Genomic DNA, 11,905 nt, shown 5'->3' on the forward strand with positions numbered 1-11,905 from the left:
TTGGATGCGTTCGACGCGGGCCGATGCGAATCGATGAGGGCGACGCGGAGTCGATACCGTATTTGATACATTGTCGCGACGGTGCAGCAAGTTTCCGAAGTAGCATTAATTCCATTAAAACTTCGATGTGACCGTTCGAAATTATCGAACAGAGTTAACAACTTTTTACAGTGCGCTTTCTATCGTCGCGTGGATACGCGCTTTTTAACGAGAGAACGGATTTTCCTGCACGATCAAACGGACACCGGCACGAGCCGATCAAAGAATATTACCTGAAAACAAACAATCGAGCGTGACCTCTCATATTATTTATCGAAAACGGCATACACATAATCGTAGAAAGCTTGATCTCGCGTAATGGACGTTCTCGTTAATTCATTTGTACACCGACCAATGGAAAATTTCATACGAAATAACGCACCGTTATAATTAACGATAATGGTTAATTATATAATCTAATTATACGGATAGATAATTAAGAACGCTTCGTATTCGATCGAATTGGAATCCATTAAAATAATGGGACAACAATTAGACGAAAAACAAAGTTTCTCGTTCGTCGCCACGTTGCGTTCTTCGCGATGCGTCGAAGGTAGAAACGGTCGATACTTCTCAATTTCTGCAGCGCCAACCAAGAAAATACCTAAGTATCGCAAGGATGGTAGCGAAATGTCTGGCAGGGATCGCTGATAGATTTAACGCCGTGTAATCCACCTGTTGGCCAAATAAATCCATCTAGAAGATTCGATTCCATCTTGACCGTTTCCAGCTTCTTGAATCTCGTTCGCCAAAAGAAACTCTCCGAAACGGTAAATCTCCGACTCGCGACAGCTCGATCCTCCTTTTTATCGGGGATAAAAATTACTTTATCGCCATGGCGTTACGATGCTCCTCGATATCTTCGACAGAGACGTAAACGCGTTCGAGGCTAATTTTATGCCCAATACATATCGATAAGTAGAGGATACTCTGAAATACCGCCGTGCCGTGACGGTGACACTGATAACGTCGTTCTAGCGCGATAAGTCCAATGATCCCTAGACCAATACAAAGTGTTACTTTACATCAGCGCGTGCTCTTTACGGCGATTGCCACAGTAATAATTTAATAATCGGCAAGATGCTTGAAAAGTCAGAACTTTAGCAGTTTTACCGACAAATAAATTATTGGTCGAGTTGGAGCAATATCGCAGCAACTACGCGAGCGTTAATAATCTTCCGGCATAGTGACGAGCCGCGATTCAAAGTCCGTAGGTTTAATTATACCGAAAAATCTTAAGTAAAACGGCAAGATTTTCGAAGCGAAATGGCACGTCGGTCGTTTCATCGGTTCGATGTCTCAAGTTTCTCGTTCGGCTTCTTCTCGGACTCTTGAAGCGTCGCGACTTTCACAATGCGGGGCGTAATTACGTTACGTTAATTAATCCGCCGTCCTGTTCGTTCTGGTTGCCGTTCCCCTTGCCACTTCGCCCCTTTTCTTCTTGCCCGGTTTTCCAACCTTCCGAGCTCTTTTAATTCGAAAGGAACTCCCGATGAAACGGAAATGAGTTACCTAGCTTCCGTTTGCAGAAGATTTCACGGTGAATTTGCGAATCCCTCGGCTCACCGTGGGCCAGACATTCGCCACGATTCAGCAAGCCCGTTTAATCTGTCGGTCCTGCGATAGAAAGAGGGTTTAGAGCCACCGCAACACACCCAAGACTGACTCTTCGGTTTTCGACTCCTCCCTTCTTCCCTTCCTTTCCTCCCTCCCGGCCCTTTTTTTCGAAACGTTAATCTCAGCTTCTCGCGCTCTCGCTGCAATTTCGAGACACAGCTTTCGCTTCTTCGGTTTTCGACTTGACTGTACCGCGAACCGAGACCCCTTTTCGTGGAAACCGTTTCGTCGATATAACCAAACAAAGTCTAAAACGAGAAGTAGAATTTTTATGCGAACGGGACGGCCCTTTAATTAGCGTCAATCTAATTTGATAAAAGCCTTTTGATCTGAAAGAGATATCGCTATTAGTGCTCGTTCTCGTTTACTGTCGTGAACCGGAAATCACGGCAAATCGGGTACATAGACCAGCAATTAATAATTGCCTTATCTTTTTCTTCCTTTTTACGGCACGATTTTTCAACAGCTCTCGACGTCGTTTCGTTTTTCTTTCTCTGTTCGCGCGCGGTCTTGTGATCTTTCCATTAAAATTTCGATTAAACCCAGAGACGCAGAGTATCGAAGCCTCGCTATCGATAGCGCGCAGAAACGCCGACGAAAAATTCTTATTCGCGATACTCGTCCCGAATAAATTACGTTCGTGCACGAACAACGCGAACATTACTTTCTCCAACAGGATATTGCATTTTCCTGTTCCTGTAAACACCTAATTCGAGAGGAATCGACAAACATGTTGCGACCAACCGATAAGATCGCGTAGAATCGATCGTTTACGAAAAATAATATCGTGGTCTACGTTTCGGTTTCCGCGACCGCGAGAACACCATGGGAAAGAACCTCTGAACACGAAGTCGTCGACGTTGTTGGCACAATTTCGTTGGTACACTGCTCTCGGGGCGGGTCGGTGAACGACTTTGTGAAATATACGCGCGCGATTTTCCAGCACGGAACGCGACGGAGTACATTGAAAGCTTTCGCGATCCTACAAAACGTTTTTTCAACGTCGAAACGATGCTTGACCCGCAAGGAGATTAAAACACTTTGCGAAACTTTTCGCTCGGGATATGCGTTCGCACGATCGTCGAGTGGCCTTGATCCTTCACGGGGACAAAAAGAAACGGCGAGTCGTGACTAGTCACAGAAATTCCTTACTCGTTTTTCCACATTTTTTAACGAACCTATCGCTGTAGAATTTTCGGTCGCTTCGATAATTATCTCGGAAGCAAACTCGTTCTTTTTTTTACTCCCTTTCGTATAACGCAATACCTACCAAGAGCGACGCGACGGCGCGGCACGGTGGTTTCGAATCGAACGCGAATCGAGCAGTCCGTGAATAATTGCAGGCCATAGACTATGAACGAACGAGATAAAAAAACTGCGACAAAAAGAATCGCCTTGATTACTCCCACCTTCGTTCTCGCGGTAGTCGCGCGATTTTTCATTAAAAGTTGACTGAACGATTCACCGGGAACGCGTTGTTTCTCTCGGAACGCTACGGTGTTTCGAGCAGATTTCAATTACAAATAACGCGGAGACACAAGGCTGCTTTAGCGAATATTTCGCGACGAGACACGCGTTGTTCGAAACTGTGAGTGCGAGTGTGACGTTAGCGGTGGCGGTACCGTTGTCGTATTTCAAGGCGAAACGAGCAACGTCGAGTTCCCCAGTTTTTAATGCTCCATAAAGGGAGCTTTATTCGAAGTTTTCGCTTTTCACGAGTGCACGTTCCGTGGGGCTGCGGTAGCGGACGGTCGATGTCGAGTCGCGCCGACGATAACAATCGCGCACCGATCCTTACGGTCTATTATACGTCCGATCGGAATTTCATTGTCGGCCCATTGTTCAAAGCGTTCATGGCGTATTTTATAGGGAAACAGTATTTACCGTGGCTCTTTTCATTTAACGATTCTTCCGCGCAGGTATCGCGAATCGCGATAAGTTATCGTTTCGCCTCGTGCTTCCAAATAATCCTATTGAAAATCCGAAGCGTTTCGAGAACGGTCGATCGAGCGTGCACGAATAAAGCTAACCGCGCGATCTTCCAGGAGGAAACTAACCAACAGTTTTCAACTTTGACACCGGTTCGAAATAACCTGATTTTGAATTCTCATCAAGCGGTGACTGGCTACAGACGCGAGTACGCGAGCGTAATTTCAAGTTTTCTCAGAAACAGGACGGGTGACGGCGGAGTCGAAGCGAAGCGACAGCTGTTTTCGGAACGGGAGCTGATCGTCCTAATGGAAATTGCCGTCGAACCCTCGTATTTCGTGCGACGTTATCGAGCCAGGGGTTGCTGCGAGAGTTCGGACGAGAACGAGGACGGGAACGAGGATGGACCGGGTCAGTTTTAAATTCCACTTTTGTCAACGGCGAACGAAACAGAAGCGGACATGGGCCGCAAGAAATTCAATCCTACCGCGCCGCACCGCGCTGCATCGAGCCATCACCCACTCACGCCCTCGACTAAAAGCATCCACTTCGCGTAGAAACAAGAGTTTGTTTTACGAACGCGTCGCGAGCGTTGCTAGATTCGCTGTCCGGTTCGTTTTGTCTTCCGTTCATTCTCCTTTTCTTCTTTTTCCTTTTCCCCTCCCAGTGCACGATTACATCCGGCGATGAGCGAGTAAACGCTTCGAATCCTTTCCAATTAGATTCCTACTGAGTGAACATTTCAAACGTGCAAACCTGCAAGGATCTTCGTACCGAATGGCGTACACCGAAAGATCGCTGTAAAGCGAATAAATAGTAATACTCGATTACGTACGAAACTGAACAACGAATCATATTCCCGCGTGTCGCCGTTAATAATAATATGTATACTGTATAGGCGCGACGAGCCTGACAAGCGTAGATTATTCAACAACTTGAGATATATGAATATCCGGCGGTTAAGGCTATGCATATTTCGCAAAATACACCTTTCGAAAGTTTCTCGGTATTCTCGAGTCGAGTCACGCGCAGACCGTGCGAAATCCGCCAGCAAAACGCACAATTTAATTAATCGTACGCTCACCTGCGAGTTGCTGTGCAAACCGTATCGCTCCGCAATAACGTTTTTATCCGGGCCACCCTCTTATGCTCCGCGACCCATCCGTAAACAACGTTGTTTGCGAAACAAACGTCCGAGTTCTGTCTGAAAGTTATGGCGAACTCGATGCGAGGATTCGAGCGAGTTGCCGACAGAAAAAAGATGTTGACCCGCTTGAAAATTACGAGGAAGCAATCAACCGTCCTCCTTTTTGCGTGAAATCGAAGTAAATCGAAGTCTGTTCACGTTTCTGCCCCTATTCCTTTTTCGAAAAAATGAACGTTCGCCTAGCTATTCGATCGGCTGAACGTGTTTAGAAAGAGATGGACGGCTAAACAATCTCGTATTATGGAGCGATGGATCTCGTATTAAAATATCGTCGAGAGTTTAGACTGTCGCCACGCTTAAATTACATACGTTATTCATCCGAATCCTGATCTTTGATTTGACCCTCGAGGGAGCGTCGATGGCGTTCGAAACTCTCGTAAACTATCCGATCGAACTTTGCCCTTGCCCAAATACCCTTAAGCATGCAACGAGTTCCGAGCAAACGTTGTCGATTTGCAATTTCACGCGAGTATCGATCGGGCAGGAATAAAACGGTGAAACGATAAAGTTCATTGTCGAAAAATGCAAAGGAGACCTTTTCATTGTCGAAAAGGTCGCGTGGCTGAAAAAAGGAAGGGAAATTCTTCTATTCGGTAGGGTCAAGTTCTGTTTTGACTTTTAGACGAGGGCCGACAAGAGTTATTCTACGACGAAAGCGGCTTTGCCTGACTTTCTCGTTTAGTCCACGAGCTCGTGACTCTGGAAGCCGCGTTCAAACGAAGTTTATCAAACGAGCCACGGTTTCAGGGAACCAGCTGCCGTGAAAACAGAAATAGAATTACACTGGGCTACGTAACCGGAAGCGTGATAAAGTTCCAAACAAAGGAGATGCATTTGTTTCCCCGCGAACGGGGCTGCATTAAACATTCTTCAAATGGACTTGACGGAAGCTTCAACGGATAGAATTCGGACGCTTTAAGCTTTTTCGTTTCCGCGTTAGTTCTACTTTCGCTACCTCTTTTGCTCCTTTCTTTCCATTTTATTCTTACAAATATTTCAACTGTACAATAACAGCGAAACGCATTGTACGTGCGAGATTGTAGTACCACGATCCGGTGTAACAGCGCGGGACGTTTTATTTTATCGCGAAGTAACTGACATAATTTCGTTTATCTAACCACAAATTATCGTTAGAAAACCGATTCGATGCTCCAAATGGGAATAAAGAAACTGGTAGTGATCCTTTAGGATACGGGTGTTCTCGTGTTCTAGTAGGTTTACCGAACGAAGCCAAGTTTTTTCTCGCAAATTGTTTCGAGGGTCAATCGGGCAATTCAGTAGACGCATGCCTTTCGAACTCTTTTGACGAGCGGCGTTCGACGAGAAAAAAACTCCGTCGAAATAGGGTTGGTCCTTGCATTTAACGGTCAATTAAATATTTAAGCTGCGGAAACGTTTGGTACTCTCGTGGATAAAATTAAACGATAGTATGGGATTAATTAGCGAGTTTCGAGGACGGATATGCGATGCACGTTTCCGAAATCTGTTCAAATTAATACTTCGCATCGTAAACAGTTAATTTTGGTCACGCCGAATACAGTACTTATAATTTAGTTGGAATACTCTATGGGGACAGGGAGCGTTGTAGCGTACACGCACACCACGGCACATAAATTACGATCATTACGATCGAGCGAATGTGCATTTATGCACATTTGCCCGTGTCTCGAGCGCGTCTCGTTAACAACGAGCCGCTTGTTCATAACGTTGAACGCGTCAAATCGAGAGACTGCGGAATCCTGCGCGTACAACGATTAATTTCGATACTGTCGTTCCATCAAGTTCATCTTTTACAACGGTGCGTGTATAGATTTCCCGATTCACGCTTAGAACTCGGATCGATAACGATATCGGTTCACGGGACTATTTTTTATCGGGATCGCGAAGCGTCCTTTCGCTATTAATGCCCGAACGAACCCACGATCAAACATCTTTTCACCTATTGGCCGAAATATCGATAAATCGGATTAAACCGGACATTCTTCCCTGCTCCAATTTTTATTTACGTTTCATACGTTTCATACATTTTATACGTTTCGTCTAATCCAGCGATTTTTGTTTCCAAAAAATTTCTCTGCCTTTTCTCTACCGGCCGCTTCTCTGTAGTCAAATAAACGCTTCGAATCTTTAATCCAGATTCCAAACATTTCACGCTATTTCACCGATTGAACCGTAAAATTGGAGTAATCCCCGTGGAAATGCCGTGCGCCGAATTTTTCGTCGAGAATCCTTTCGTACCGATGATTGGAACGGAACAACTGGCGAATAGCGAATGAAAATTCCTTCATTGTCATTTCTATATACAATATTTCTGGCTATCGAATCATAATTTGTTCGGGTAACCGTTCACGCGTCGAACGAACGCGTCGACGAACGACTGCCGGCTATTGGCAGTTGTCGCGGAAAGAACGAGATTGTAAAACAACGTCCTGTAAAACGGAGGAAAATAAAGATGGACGGTCTCAGACGGGTAAGAAGAAGAACCGTTCTTAGCCCCGAGGGAGTATTATGCAAAGTGGGAAACAGATGCACGAGTCTCCGGAGCACGATGCTCTTATTTTTCGGCCCGGCAGCAAACGTTTCTCTTCGTTTTCGGCCAGGGACAGCTTAGAAAAAAAAAGAAAAGAGAACGTCTCGGCTCGGAAACAGTCTGGCAAGGGAAAAAGCTCTCGTGAAATGCGGTTCTCTCCGCTTTCCGTTGTGCCAGAACGTCGAGCAACCACGAGCGTTCCTAGTCTTCCAGGAGTTGTTCAGGAACGTGGATTCTTGACGCCGACACACGTAAACGAACCGCCTCGAATTCCATCCTTTTATCCGGCTGTGTGTAGTCGCGCTAACGGCCAAAAGACTCGAAATACTTGACGTTTTTAACCAAACGCGATCAACGTTTCATCCTCCTCCTCATTATTATTATTATTATTATTATCTAATATGTGATGAGGTCACATCGCGTCCTGGCACATCGATTAGGTGTTCTCGGACTGCACATCGCTTCGATCTGACAGCCGCTAATGGACACGAAGGTTCTTGCGTATGATCCGTTATACGATCAGAATCCTACGATATTAATCGTACTACCGTTTAATGTATGGGATTACGTTTTATTCGTTGTCGACGTTACCACTTTTTTCGGTGATTTTTCGAGCGTTGTTGCTCGCGAAGCTTTTACGCGGTCGATAAACGTTAGATGGGCGTGACCGCTCGAAATTTTCGACAAAATTGCGAGATCTGGTTGGAAATTTGCTCGAGCTGAAAGTTCGTGCAGCGTTCTTGTATTACAGAGCCACGAGTATCCTCCCTGAAATATTCATAAGCCGTGATCATCCTTGCTCCGCTAATTGATATTCCTCGCATCTGGAATCCGCAACGCCAACAGGTGTTCGAGTCCGAGGCTGCGTTTACAACGGATCCAAACTCGTGCGACGTTGCTCTTGCTGTAATTTCGGCTAACCGATATTTTCCTTTTCTCGTCTCGCTCATTTTCGTTCGAACGCGTCGCGAAACGATGTCCTTCTTCCCCTCATCTTTTCGAACGAAAGATTAACCGAAGCTAACAAAACTGTAAATCAATTATTAGAGGAAAACGGAATGAAATTGGAAAAACGCGAGGCGTTATACGTGTGTCGTAATGGGGACGTGGCAATAAAATTTTCACTAATTAATTTTGTAATTAATTAATTTGATTGAAAGCTGTACGTAGATAGAAATCGGTGTAAGCGGATAAAAAAGCGAATACGAACGGCCGGAACATATTTTGTGGAGAAATTTCAATACGGAGAAGCAACTTTTGATGTTTCGGAATCGGTGATTTAATATGCAACGAGCTAATAATTGGAGCGCGCAACAACGTGATCGCGGTATTGCCGCGATCGGTACACAACCATGAATAACATTAACGGTGAAACTGTCAGCATTTCGCATCTTATGCATCGTGAAACGCGGACAAGCAAGCAGGCTGGCAGGTAGGCAGAGCGAAATAACCGCGGTAATTTGCGATCGTGTCACCGTTTCGGCGAACCTCAAACGACGCGTCGTTGCGAACGGGCATTAAGTATGCATAGGTATAATCAGAAGTGGCTGCTAGCTGGCCACGCGTCGATCAAACTTTCTAGCTCGGTCGCTGCTTCATCCTCGTTCTATACACCCCGACGCGACGCGGTGTTTAAATTCGTTTGCTTTCACTTTACGAAATCGTTTATTTACGGCGCTGCGTTGTTCCGACATTGTTCGCCCATCTAACGCTTATTCTAACTTTGCCGAATTCGAGAGAGTTTGGCGTAAAATTTCGTTAGGAAGGAAACAATTGTTAGATTACGCGCAGAAATATCGAGACGAAGTACCGGTCTCGACGATAGACGCGTATTGCAAGCTGCTCGAATTGTAGACACGTATGTTAAATAAGATAATTATTTCCGTTCGATGTCACGAATTTACAGGTAAATCGATTCGATCGCGACAAGATAAACGGGAAATTTACTGTCGAGTTCAAATTGTCTTGGCAAACCTCTGAACCGTTTTCGTTGTTATTATGTGAAAGAAACGATGGGTCTCGCGTTAATTAATCTTTGTAACGATTAATTCGTAAAAATATGTTTCATCGGTTTGTTAACCAACCGCGTTATCCTCGAATCAGAGCTCGAGTAAAGAACAAAGCTTCAATTACATTTAAGCTCGAAGCAAATTCGGAGATAATTATCGTTTGTACACTCCGTATACACCAATACTCGCGGAAACATCGTGTACCAGCTACATACAATAGATATAGATCGACGAGAATGTCTGCGATACGCAGCAACGACATCGCGAAGCAATCCATATTACATAGCAACGACCTAATTGCAGCGAAGCAAAGTTAAGCACCGGTACTCGAGACTCCGTGATTCACCGGATATCCTCCGGCTGTATTACGCCGCTGAATATTCTGCTTAAGAAAAAGACAGACAAGAAATCGCGACGAAATCCTCGATTCTTCGTTTTAATCCTTTCATTGCTATCGGTGCCTTTAGGCGTTCGAGAAATTCGCTTATCCCCGAAAGCTTTCTCCCTTCCAGAAAGTCCGCCAAACTTTTTCTACTTATTCAAACGAGTACGCTTTTCTCCGAACGAGAATTTTCGGAGATTTCCGTTTGTTACGGTAACGCCGTTCCAAGCTTTCGGCTTCGGGTGCGAACCCGATGTCCGAAACAAGTATTTTCGATAGCTCTTTCCATTTATTATTCCCTATGATCCGTTATTCTTCAGCTTTCGATGTAATCGAACGTCGACGCTAAACGTCAGTACGCGTTTCGCTTAATTTCACCTCTCTCGTATCTCTGTACTCAATTTTCAGCCACGAGTCGTACGATTTGAAAAATTCATCTCGCATCCTCTCGAACACCATCGAAACGTTACATGCTGCTATTAGATTACGCGTTCTATATTTACACTTGTCTGTACTCGGTTTTTCGGTTGCCGCGTTACCGTGTCCGTAATGGACGTATCGATATCCGATAACGACGCGTCTACCTGGAAGACGGTCTCGTGTCGCGGAATCGCGAGAACTCGAAGTTCAAGGTCGTCGAAAAAGATTCCCCGGTATAATTAGTTCGAATTGGATCGTTCGCGTAATTACGTTATCAGCGGCAAGAAAGGGTCGGAATTAGCGCAGTTTATATTCCAAGGGGCAAGTTCGACTTGGTCCCTTCGTCGTTTTCTTTTTTATTTCGTCGTAATTACACCGACTCCCTAGGAAATCCCTGTTGTTTATGTCGATCGAGGAAAAAGAAGGGATTAAGCTTCCAGGTGTTTGTTCTACTCTACGATCAACGGTGATATTTTATCCGATACACCGAGCAATAAAAGCGTACACTCGAGGATGAAATCCCATCCTGTAGAATAAATAATAAACGATCGATAAAAGTCCGCGGGGAGACCGGGAAGGCGTATCAGTTGGTAGTTCCCGTTTGCATTAGCATCGTGCAGGGAAACGCTCGGTTCGCGACGAAAAATACCGCTCGGAGAAAATAATGCTACGATTTCTGTTATTAAACCTACCGAATCGTCGTTTTTATCGAGGGAAAAACGATGAACCTACGATTTCCTTCAACAAAATATTGGCCGTGTTAGCGAAAACTATGCTATCGGTTAGAAATACCGATAGATTCGTCGGTTCTTAATTTCCTGTATCGCGTCGTTTGTAATATGGAACTCATTCGAAACATTAACTAACTTTTAGTAATCTTATAGTTAGCTTAGGCTATAACACCTCGGATTAACCTCGGAAACAATTGGAAGACGAGGAGTTGAACAAAATTTTCGCGATCGTAAAAAGGTCTTAATCTTTGAAAATAACGATCCGAGTCCGAAAGTTGAAAAACTCGAAAGTTCGATATTCGACGTATGTACATACCGCCACGGTAGGTTTGCATTTGACAGGGGTCGATTTGAACCTTGGCGTGGGCCACGTAAAACCATACCGACGTATACGTGGACGAGTGGACGAAGAGTGTACATAGTAGTCTTGTCGGGTTTCGAAGTTTTCCTTGTACGATCGTTTGTTTCGTACCAATTGCGATCGATGGTAGGCAAGAAGTAGTTAACCCACTTGAGTAAACCGCATACCGTTGTTGTAACGAAGGTTGTAGAAACTTCGGTAGAAGAGCGTCGAAAGTTTACTTCTACCGATAGTACGCGTAAAAGAAAAACAGAGAAAACGAAACGTCATTAGGAACTCGAGAAGTCGTTCGTTAAGAAAATTGCTTTACTTTCTCCTTTCTTCTTCGAACGACGTTACGACGATATGTGATTGTATTTATGACAGGCTAACTTCGCTAATTGTAATCGATAAGTCTTAAGAAGGCTGTTGTGTAGAGGTTGATGGGAATTATGTCCGTACGTTAGTGTAACGAATTCGTGAAAAATGACAAGATCGCGAAGGAGGAAATGGAAGCTCGTATTCACCTCTGTTCGTATCCCCGGCGGAGCGTTGGATTCGACTGGAACGACATAATAATGCACCTTGTAGAATTCTAAAACAAAAGTCGCTCGCTTGGCGTCTCGGCTGCGCAACCGTAAAACTCCTCGAGCCGACGTCTTTCGCTTATTGTTAAAGCTGAAATGTAGGACACGAACGAG

This window comes from Megachile rotundata, chromosome 10 (genome assembly GCF_050947335.1).
Source record: "Megachile rotundata isolate GNS110a chromosome 10, iyMegRotu1, whole genome shotgun sequence".
NCBI classification, from domain to species: Eukaryota; Metazoa; Arthropoda; class Insecta; order Hymenoptera; family Megachilidae; genus Megachile; species Megachile rotundata.